Source organism: Belonocnema kinseyi, chromosome 8, assembly GCF_010883055.1.
Source record: "Belonocnema kinseyi isolate 2016_QV_RU_SX_M_011 chromosome 8, B_treatae_v1, whole genome shotgun sequence".
Lineage (NCBI taxonomy): Eukaryota > Metazoa > Arthropoda > Insecta > Hymenoptera > Cynipidae > Belonocnema > Belonocnema kinseyi.
In genome coordinates, this window is record NC_046664.1 from 55,418,064 (window position 1) to 55,429,866 (window position 11,803).

The 11,803-nt window shown below is 27.6% G+C and overlaps 1 long non-coding RNA gene across 1 annotated transcript; it reads left to right on the plus strand.

The window, feature by feature from the left end:
- Positions 1-3,332: 3,332 nt before the first annotated feature.
- On the plus strand, positions 3,333-8,820 carry LOC117178869. Its single transcript, XR_004467836.1, has 2 exons — positions 3,333-4,246; positions 8,730-8,820. It is a non-coding gene; the product is annotated as an uncharacterized LOC117178869 (long non-coding RNA).
- The last annotated feature ends 2,983 nt before the right edge of the window (positions 8,821-11,803 follow it).

The window sequence follows — 11,803 nt, forward strand, 5'->3', positions numbered from 1 at the left end:
CATGTACTACGGATATATGTCCTTGCGTGAAAGCTAATTTGAATTGTTGTGATTTATGTAGTTGTAAAGATTCGTGCCCTAATAAAACAGAACCAATAAATAGTGAAGAAACAGTCTAAAAAAATTGTGTTGTAATTTTTCAACATATTATATCATTATTTATTCACAGGCGTGGTATTTGCGTTCGCTGCTCACTGCAATTTTTTGACGATTGAAATAATTAAATTATTTATAATAATTGAACGAGATTTTTCACAAAAAAACAACTTTCATATTCGAGTTCAGCAAGTTGAAATGCATAAAAAAACTTGGATTCAATCGTCGCGCGTAATTGGCTGAGCTCATTTTCTCGTTCTTCTAACCAGACGTCTGGAAAAACACGCGCGCGGCGTACTGAGCGCAACTTGAAAAATCGACATCTTTTTTTCTAACAGAGATTAAGGGCTCCAATTTTCTGAAAAACTTCCTTAAACTATGTACTTTGAGACTGTATGTATAGTGATGGATAATTAAAAACTTTGCCACTCAACTTTTTCATTTGAACGTGCGAAGTCACAATACCATGAAAAAAATTTTCCAAAATTTTCCACTCAGCCGGGAAATGCTTCGGAAATTTCGGACAACTTTTACTACTTTCAAAAATAGTTGAAGAACATGCTATTAAATTTTCATGAAGAAATATTGATTTTCGGCTGAGCATCAGCGAATTGAACTCAAAAAATCATAAAATTATTTTCAGTACAAATTTCACTTAAAAGTCGATTTTGACAAGGTTCCCCCAAATTTAATAAAAAATAAATACCATATTCGGATTCAGCAACCACACACACACTTACATGGTGGTGGGAGGGGGACCTAAAGTTTAAGGTGGATTCCGAACCACCAAGAGCAACAGCTTTAAGTACTTAAAGAAAACCTTTTCTCTAAAGGTACCGGTCCCACGACTCTCCGGAGATGAACACAACTCCCTTGCTAGGCTAGTGTTCACCGCATGGGCCACCGAAGCTCTTCCACCAGAGTGTGAGGCGGAAATCGAACCCGCAAGCCGACGGAGAGGATCCAAAGTCTACGCTTTAGCCCCCACGACCATCGTCCCACCCTTAACAATTTATTGTCTTTAGCAATTCTCTCTTAGAAAGGAATTAAAAATTCACGGCTTTTTCTAATTCTTCAGTTAGGTCGGCAATAAACAATTATAATATACATAGATATTTTTTTAAGCAATTTATTATTAATTAAAATAATATTTTCCTAAAATAAAGCTAGAAAGTTGCAGTTTTTTAAATAAAATGTTCCATTTTTTGTCCACGGTTCAATTAAAGAGAAGTACATAGCACAAGCAATAATTAATTCAAGTTAACAAAATAGCTGATTGAAAAATTATTATTATTTTTAATGATATAATATCTTCGAATAATGCTAGAAAGTTGCGGTTTTTTCTGAAATTTTCAACTTTTTGTCCACTTATCAGCTTTTACTTAGAGAAAAGTAATAATTATTCTAATTTAACAAAAAGAATTGTTTAAAAAATTATTATTGTTCATAACTATCATCTCCTGTGGTGATGCTATAGTTTTAACTTTTTTCTGAAATTTTCAGTTTGATCAATTTTTCACTTAGAGTGCTGTAATAATCTATTCAAGTTAATAAACATAATTGTTTAAATAATCTATTATTATTCGAAATAATATTATCTTTGAATAATGTTAGAAAGTTGCTGTTTTTTTTTGTTTTGAAATATTCAACTATCTTCTCCTATGGTAATACTAGATACTTCCGGTATTTCTGAAATTTTGCACTTTTCCCAAATTTTCACTTAGTAAGGTAGTAATTATTGTTCATAATTATCTTTTCTCAGATAATTGCTCAAACTTGTGGTTTCATCTAAAAAAAATTAAATTTGCTTTGGCTTTTTAGTTATAAACCAATTTTGTTGATATATTTTTCTGAAATATAACAATTGCTGAAAACAGTCTTCAAATTTCCTATATAGATCATACTAAATGTAACTTTCCTTGAAGTAGTTACTGAGATTCTTTTTACTTCGATCAATATTAATATTTATTTATTTTTTAACTAAAAAGTAAAAAAAAAATGCTGAAAATTTCAGAAAAAATCGCAACTTTCTAGCATTACTCTAGGATAGGCTGGTTATAAACGATAAAAAATGGTGTAAAACATCATGCTTGTTAACTTACATTAATAATTGTCTCATTAAGTGAAAAGTGGACAAAAAATTTTAAATTTTGGAAAAACGGCAACCCTCTAGCCTTAATATAGGATAAGATAGTTATGAACAATTAGAATTTATTTGAACAATTATTTTTGTTAAATTGCATTAATTATTACTTCGGTCTAAGTTAAAATTATATTTTACCTCGCTTTAAGTGAAAAATGGACAAAATTGGAAAATTTTAGAAAAAACTCCAGCTTTTTGGCATTATTCTATTATGATAATGTTGTAAATAAGCATAAATTGTTGAAACAATTACTTATATTAAATTAAATTGATTATTGCCTTGACCTAACTGAAAAGTTGAAAAACTCGGAAAACCCGTGACTTATTCTGGCTACATTTTAAGAAAAAGATTGCTAAAACCAGTAACAAATTGTTTAAATAATTCATGTAAACATCTAAATACCAGTGGAAAGTACTATTTTGAAAACTGCAAAAAATTAAAACTAGCGTTAAAAGCTCACAAAACTCGCTAAACTAAATTGTTCACTAATGGAGTTTTTCGGGATCCTATGAAATAGAATTATGGGGGGGGGGGGGGGGGGGGGGGGTATTCACAAAATAATTATTAATTTTTATTCTATGGCTAATTGTGAAGATAAACGTTCAGTTTCAACACGATTCACTTAATACTACCAATTCTCAGTAAAACACCCAAAATCGTATTTTTTTCTTTTGGGAAATACGTGAACTCATAAATATCATTTTTTTAAACGTATTAATTTTTTTTGTAGATTCGAATAAATTTTCGGGTTGAAAATTTTAAAAAATTCCGACCACCCTATAGTATATTGCAAATTAAAAATAGATTTTTGTTCAGTTTTTCTGTTAAAATACTCCTTATTCGATAACAATTTTTTAAGAAATTTTAATTGATTTATTAATTTGTTATGTTATAACAAGATAAAAAATATAGCATATTGTACCTGTTGCTCACTGCAAAATAAATTCGATAAAGTGCTGTTCTTCATTGTTGATAGAGGATCACTCTATACACTCCCGAAACCGAAAAATTAAAAAAAAAGCTACATTTAATGACGGTAACGACCAAAAGCAGGTTCAAACCTGTCTAAAGCGTGAATCGGTGCCAGCGCGGGTGCATATACAGGTAGTTAACGAAATACGAATTTTCACACTAGATATTTTGGTAATAGTTTCTCCGGTGTATTTGGAACCATTCAAATTGACAGATTCCACAATAAATCTCTGATCATTTACAACATATACACCGCCATCGAGTAACGAAGTTTTTGTAGATTCTAACCTAACTTGTTGTTTTTCCTAATCACACGAACGGGTTGATTCGAAAGGTTCTACCACGAAAATAAAGTCAGAATTAGTCTAGAAGTAGATCCGCGTTCAATTCGAATGAGGAAAGCTACGTGATCTTCATATTTTCCTTAGGTTTATCAAAAATAAAATTAAATTCAGGAAGAGCTTCTCGGTACCAACTACTGCAATTTTTCAAATTATGGAAATTCTAAAGAGTCGTACATCACTTTGAAAATGTTAGTTTTAATTTTATCTTGAAAAAAAGTAAATAGTATTTATAAACTGGAACCTAGTCGGCCATTTTTTTATACCGTAAACAAGAATTTACCCAGACGCCCTCAGAAAGTTTCAAATGCTTTTGAACGGATAACCGTTTTCGATAACACGAAACGATGTTTATTAAGTCAGCTGATCCTTGTTTCTACGTCATGAACATCATTAAATATACATTTTTTGGAAAAATCTGTTTTAATTAGTTATTCAGAACTGGGTTTTTATATCATCAGAATCAGTTCTGCGATTCTTTTTCCTAGAGATTCTGTTGAGTCCCGGAAAAGTTAGGTTAGAGTCCGATAAATATTCGCGATTTCGATTGTGGTGAAATGTGATAGCATTTTTTTAACAATGCAAATACTTGAATTTCGTCCATTGCCCTGGAATTTGTATTCCTTTAAAGAAAAAATAGGGGCTTATACTTGTTCTCGGCTGGACGAAAGAAGACTGCTGAATCGTTTTTTGGTATGTTCATGCAATTTCTTATTTGATTTTTAATTTCCTGTTTTGTTTGAAAGTAGAAAAATGTACACTAAAGTAGAAAATATTTCAAGGTTTCTAATTTAATCACGATTTTTTAAACTTTAACAATAATTTGTTGACAATTTAAATGAAACTCATTTTTTGTTTCAAAAAAATTAAATACTGTAACTCAAAATTTAACTGTTCCAGTTTTAGTTGAAAATTTGTTTTTAATAGAAAAGTTGACTACTCTAAAAGCTGAACCATTTTGCTAACAATTTATTTTTTCGGTTGAATGTTCATAACTTCTTTGGTTAAAAATTGAAGTATTTTGTTAATTTTTTTATTTAAAAATTATGTGAAATTAATTTAGTTTTAATTAAATTTTTTGGATTAATAATTCGAGTGGAAAATTTATATTTTTCAGTTGAAAATTTGGTTTCATTGATTGACAAACTAATCTTCTTTTATTAAACTTTACTCTCTTGGTTACGACTGTAACTGCTTAGTTGAAAATTAAGGTTCTTGTGGAAAATTAATCTTTATGTTGGGGATTCAACTATCTATTTAAAAAGTCCATGTATATTTTAAATTTGTTTTTTGTTGTTGTAAAAAATGAATCTTCTTAATTGAAAAATCGTCGTTTTGTTTGAGAATTCAATTAAGTAGATTTAAAATCGAACACTTTGATTAAAACATTAAATATTATGTTGAAAATTTAATTATTTTGTTAATTTGTTTTTGGTATGAAATATCAACCGGGAAATGACAGTGAATTTGTTTTTTGACCGGGAATTAAAAAATTTTTCGAGAAAAAAAATCTTTTAAACTTTCTTTAAATAATTAGTTAAATTATTATCTTTTTCAATTATGATATAATTCAATTTATAATGATATATAATATAATCATATATAATTTCAGTTTTAAATACTTAAAAGAATAAAAATTAAGGAGATTTTAAAATCGAAGATTTTTTTTTTATAAAAAACACTTTTAGTTAATCAAATGTGAAAATTAATTAATTAATGACTCTTAAAATTGAACTGTACTTTAAGAATGAATAAAGTAAATAATAATGGATTTTACAACACGATCCGGAATCAGTTCACAATTTTAAAATTTGCTGATTTTAAAGTTAAAAATTAAACTGTTTCAATTGGAAAGTCTTATTACTTAAACAAATTTAAACACCCGGATTTGAAACTTTATAAACTATTTTCAATTTTAAAATAACTTCAAAATAATATATTTGTAACCGAAGGCCTTTATTAAATTTAGAATATTATTTCAGTCTAAAATATTCCATTTTTAAACTATTACATTTTCAATTTTTTAATTCAGAAAAAAATCAATTATTTAATATTTAGAAATATCTGACTTATCGTTTAAAATCATGAATTATAAATTAAATATTCAAAATTGAAAAAAAACTAAACGTTGAACGTTAAAATTTTAATTGTTCTGTTTAAAAAATTTAATTTGTAAGTCAAATTATTGAATTTTGATGTATAAATAACAGTTAAACACATATTATTCTGAGAAAAAATTCGAGTAAGTTGAAGAAATATTTAGAAGTTTTGATAAATTAAAAATTAATTTAAAAATCGAAATAATTTAAACGAAGTTTCTACGTGTACCGACAAAATCCGTCTATTCGTACAAAAATTTCGGTACAAAAACTTAAAAAAAAACGCATTTTTTAGAAAAATGATTTTTTATTTGGAAAAAAACAATTGTTATACAAATTGCATAAATTTTCAACCAAATAGATGAATTTTTAAACTAAAATTGAAAAAAACTTCAATTTTCTGCAAAATAGTACCATTTTCGAATCAAAAAGACGAAGTCTCAACAAATCACATACATTTTCAGCAAAACAGTTGAATTTTTAAACTAAAAAGGCCCATTTTTAACCATAAAAATTGTTCTTTTTTAGTTCAAAATTCAACTATATCGTTAAAATTTTTCTTGTGTTTAGTGGAAATTTATCTTTTTTATTTAGGAATACAACTGTCCAATTAAAATTTCAATTATTTTTTTAAAATATGTTTTTTGTTGTTAAAAAATCAATTTACTTGGTTGAAAATCTTTTTTTTAGAATTTAATTTAGTAGATTGAAAATTGAATTGTTTGGTTAAAACATTAACTATTATATTGAACATTTAATTACTTGGTTATTATTTTTTTGTATGAAATATTAGTCATTATAATTTTTTGATAATCAATCTTTGGGTTAACTACTCAACTGAAATACTGAACAAATTGCATAAATTTTCAACCAAATAGTTGCATTTTTAAACTAAAAATAAAAAAAAGTTTAATTTTCTACTAAATATCACAATTTTCAAACCAAAAAGACGAATTTTCAACAAATGACATAAATTTTCAACCATACAGGTGAATTTGTAACTAAAAGAGATCAACTTGTAAACAAAAAATTGATCATTTTTAGTTAAAAATCATTACAAAGCAACAATCATTAAACAAGTAAGAAGTAACTACACAACTTTGACCCTTATACCCCTTCAAGAATTTAAAAGTAAATACATTTTAAAAACAAATATCAGACATTATACAACTTAGCTGAATTATATTAAACCATTAAACTCCCATACTTAGGAGTTTTGTATTAAAATCATTGTTTTTACAACATTTTGTTATAATGTTTAATATGAATTTTTTTAATTCTGCAGGGTTCTTCATAAAAATCTTTCTTTACATATATTTTACATATTTTTTGTATCACAGATGTTTTTTTACATATAAAAAAAAGATAGGTACGCTTAGTTAACTTAATTTAGATTAATTTACTTATTCATTAAATATAAAAAGTCATACTTACTGTTTGAGTAATTTTCGTTACAAATTCATTAAATTAATTAAAATAATTTATTTTTTAATTCAGTCACATGTTACCACATTATTCAATTAAAGTTTTGATTGGATTTTTCAATTGCAAGATAAAATGAAAAAAGTGGCTTGGTTCATTGAACGCTAAGATTCTCATTTTAAACAAAAATGAAAATTTCTACGAGACGTCTGTATTTTCAACGATAAAGGACGACTTTTTAACAAAAAAATGGTTGAATTTTGAACCAAATAGTTGCATTTTGACTCAATAAAGGTACAATTTCTATCAAAATAGATGGATTTTTTAATCAAAAAGGCAAATTTTCAACAACAAAAAATACACAAATGGAAAAAATTAAAGTGTAACAAAAATTTCCGAATTTTTAGTGATTTTTCAGAATGCTGTATCTCAGTAAAAAATGGTCGTATCAAGATCTAAGAAAAAAGATTTTTAAGCTCTAAGTTTCTAGTTTTGAGAACCTTTGGCAAACAAATTTTCGAAGCTACATGTTTTGCGCAATATGAACAAGTAGAGTGAAAAAAATTTTGCCAATTTTTTTTCAAGTCCACGAGCTCCATAAGTGTAGTTTAATTTTCTATCAAAAAATATGTTAGTGTTACTTTTTAACATCAAAATATGAGTTTAAAATAAGAAGTAAGTCTTCTACGAAGATAATTGAATTTTCAACCAAAACGAATGACTTTTTAAAATAAAATTGTTAGATTTTTAACCAAATGTTTGCATTTCTATCCAAGAAAGATCCAATTTCTACTAAAATAGATGAAATATTAATTTAGAAAGACAAATTAAACAACAAAAAAATAGCTGCGTTTTTATCTAAAAAAAGATTTTAGTTTGACTTTTCAACAGCAAAACATGAGGTTGAAGTAAGATTTAAGTTTTTTCACGAAGATACTTGAATTTTCTATCAAAAAGGAGGAATTTTTAACGAAATCGGTACATTTTTAACTAAACGGTTGCATTTTTACACAAGAAAGATTATAATGGACTTTTTTGATTGAAAAGTAAATTTTCTACGAAAATAGTTTAATTTTCAACAACATTGTTGTATCTTCAAAATAAATAATAAAAATTATAACTGAAAAGATAATAATCAAGAGAAAAACACACAAAAAAGAAATATAAATATAATATTATTATATCAGTATCACCGTAAAACTTCGTTTTAAAGATTCCCTAATTTTTCATATTCCCTTGCCCTTTTTATTCAAATGTCAGAATCTCCAACTTGTAACATTTTTAAACTAAAATCCTTTATAAACGAAAAAAAAACAATTTCAAATTAAAAACAAATTTTTTAAAATTTATTTTTGACAGTTACTAAAGTTTAAAAAATCCCTGACTTTTTATAAATTGTTGTTGGCTAGGTTTCTTTTACACTCACCAGGCTTCTTTGGCGCGTAAAGTTAAATTTATATTAAATTTCGGTACAATTACTGCCCCCCTTTTTCCGTAACAAATCTTCAGAAAATCTCCCCCCCCCCCCCTTAGCGATTACGTAATTTAAGTACGGTGACTTTATCAGTGATCTTTTTTTTATAAAATAAGTTGATATTGTAATCAAATATTCTAATAAATAAGACGTTCTTTGAGTTCGTGATCAATTCTTGAAGGATGGAGAAACCTAAAGGAGCTGAAGTTTGGAAAGAATGTTTAGGACTTGGAGCCCTGCAGCATTGCGATGTCTTCAGAATTTGGATGTAAGTTTCAAAACTTATTTCCTACTCAATGCTTGAAAATGGTCTATTCCAAGTTCTTGAAAATTCAAGTTTCGATGTTTTTAATTTTATAAGAATCGATTAACATTAAAAAAATATATTTGGGATATTTTAACGTTCCGGGCTACTAAAAAAACTTAATTTCTGACACAAGTCCGTTAATTATTTTTCCACTCTCTGGTATTCAATTGAAAATTAATTTTTTTACTATGCAAAGTCGACAAGATTTAAACAAAATAAAAGTTTATTTATTATCACCCTGAGATTTATTTCGACGTTTGGGATTTTTATTATTTTCTATTTTAATTTTTTAATGTTATCCGAATTTACAAAGGTTTTGACAAAGATTTAAATGATTTCTCAAAGATTTAAATGATTTCAAATATTTAGCAAAGATTTTCAGAGAATTCACAAAGATTTGACCAAGATTTCACAAAGACTTCAAAGATTTCACAAAGACTTCAAAGATTTCACAAAAAATTTTATAGAATGCAGCAAGATTTCACAATGATTTTAAAAAGTTTTCAATCGTTTCCCAAAGATTTCACAAAGATTCTACAAAGATTTCAATGAATTCCCAAAGATTGAAAATATTTTACAAAGATTTCAATGATTTCTTAAAGATTTTACAACGATTTTAAATATTTTGAAAAGATTTCTATGGAATTCACAAAGATTTCACAAAGATTTCACGAAGACTTTGTGAAGTGTTCGTGAAATCTTTGGGAAATATTTGAAATCGTTGAAAATCTTCGTGAAATCTTTCCGAATTCTCTAAAAATCTTTCCGGAATATTTGAAATTTTTGTTCAATCTTGTTGAAATAATAAAAGTCTGTGAAATATTTGGGAAACCATTGAAATATTTGTGAATTCTCTAAAAATGTGTTTGAACTCATTGCAATCTTAGTGAAATCTTTGTGAAATCTTTGTGAAGTCTTTGTGAAATCTTTGTGAAATTTATAGAAATATTTGCGAAATATTTGTGAAATCTTTGTAATCTTTAAAAAATCATTGAGATATTTATAATATCTTTTAAATCTTTGCGAATTCATCGAAAACTTTGTAAAATCTTTGTGAAATCTTTGAAACATTTGCAAAATCTTTGTGAATTCTATAAAAATCTTTGCGAAATATTTGAAATCTTTGTGACTTCTCTGAAAATCTTTTTGAAATCATTTAAATCTTTATGAAATCTTCGTAAAATCTTTGTGAAGTCTTCGTGAAATCTTTGTGAAGTCTTCGTGAAATCTTTGTGAATTCTTTGAAAACTTTGGGAATTCATTGAAATCTTTGTAGAATCTTTGTGAAATTTTCGTGAATTATATAAAAGTCTTTATGAAATCTTTTTAATCTTTGTGAAACAATTGTAAAATCTTTTTATGAATTCTCTAGAAATATTTACGAAATACTTGAAATCTTTGTGAAATCTTTGTAATCTTTGAGAAATCATTGAAATCTTTGAGAAGTGTTTGTAAAATCTTTGTGAAATATTTTAAATTTTGGAAATTCATTGAAAATTTTTTAAAATCATTGTGAATTCCCAAAGACTTCTATAGGATTTACAACGATTTCAAGAAGACTCACAACAATTTTACGAAGATTTCACAAAGATTTTTAAATAATTCAGAAAGATTTCAAATATTTCGCCAAGATTTTGAGAGAATTCACAAAGATTTCACAAAGATTTTAGAAAGGTTTCAAAGATTTCCCAAACATTTATAAAGAATTCAGAAATATTTCACAAAGATTTTACAAAGTCTTCGATGACTTCTCAAAGATTTAAAAGATTTTTTACAGATTTCAATGACTTCTAAAAGATTTCAAATATTTCGCAAATATTTTTATAGAATTCACAAAGATTTACCGGGTCCATATCATGTCACATGCGGCAAGTCTCACCTGCGGCATGTCACATCTGAGGCATGTCACATCTGAGGAGATGCCACTGGGGAGACTTTGCGCTGGTGGGAGATGCCGCAGATGTGACAATTAGTTCCGGGAGGCTTGCCGCAGTTTTAATATTTTAATATGAACCTGAAAATATTTGCCGGGGTAGAGATGCAACCGGGAAGACAATTAGTCCAGGGAGACTTGCTTCAGTTTAGCCATGTTTAATTGGACATTAAACATTTTTTGGAAGGGAGAGATGCCACTCGAAGAATTTTTACTGGTGAGAGATGCCGTAAAAATGTCAATTTTACAGTGAGAAATGCCGCGCGGGAGAGAAGCCGCTGGGTAGAGATGTCGCAGTTGTGACATGCCGCAGATGAGGCATGCCGTAGATGTGACATGCCGCAGTTGTGACTTACCGCAGATGAGACATTCCGCAGATGTGACAAGCCGCAGATGTGACATGCCGCATAAGAGACATGCCGCAGATGTGATATGCCTCAGATGTGACATGCTGCAGGTGAGACTCGCCGCAGGGAGACTTACCGCATGTGACATGATATGGACGCGATTTCACAAAGATTTAAATGATTTTAAAACGATTTTTAGAGGATTCACAAAGATTTTACAAATTTTACACAGAGATTTAACAAAGAATTCTATTGTTTCAAAAAGATTTAACAACAATTTAAAATATTTCTCAAAGATTTTTAGAGAATTCGCAAAAATTTCGCAAAGATTTCACAAAGATATTACAATTATTTTACAATTATTTCACAAATATTTCAAATATTTCGTAAAGACGTTTATAGACTTCACAAAGAATTCACAAAGATTTCATAAATACTTCACACAGATTTTACAAAGATCTCAAAAAAATGTCAAATATTTCGCCAAGATTTTACAAAAAATTTACAAAGATTTCACAAATATTTCAATCATTTCACAAAGATAAAAAAATTTCTCAAAGATTTCAGATATATATATATATATATATATATAATTAAAAATTTGTCATAAGGACAACCGCAGGATTTCGCCGGGAGCGGGTGCTAATCTGAAAAATTGCACCCGCTTC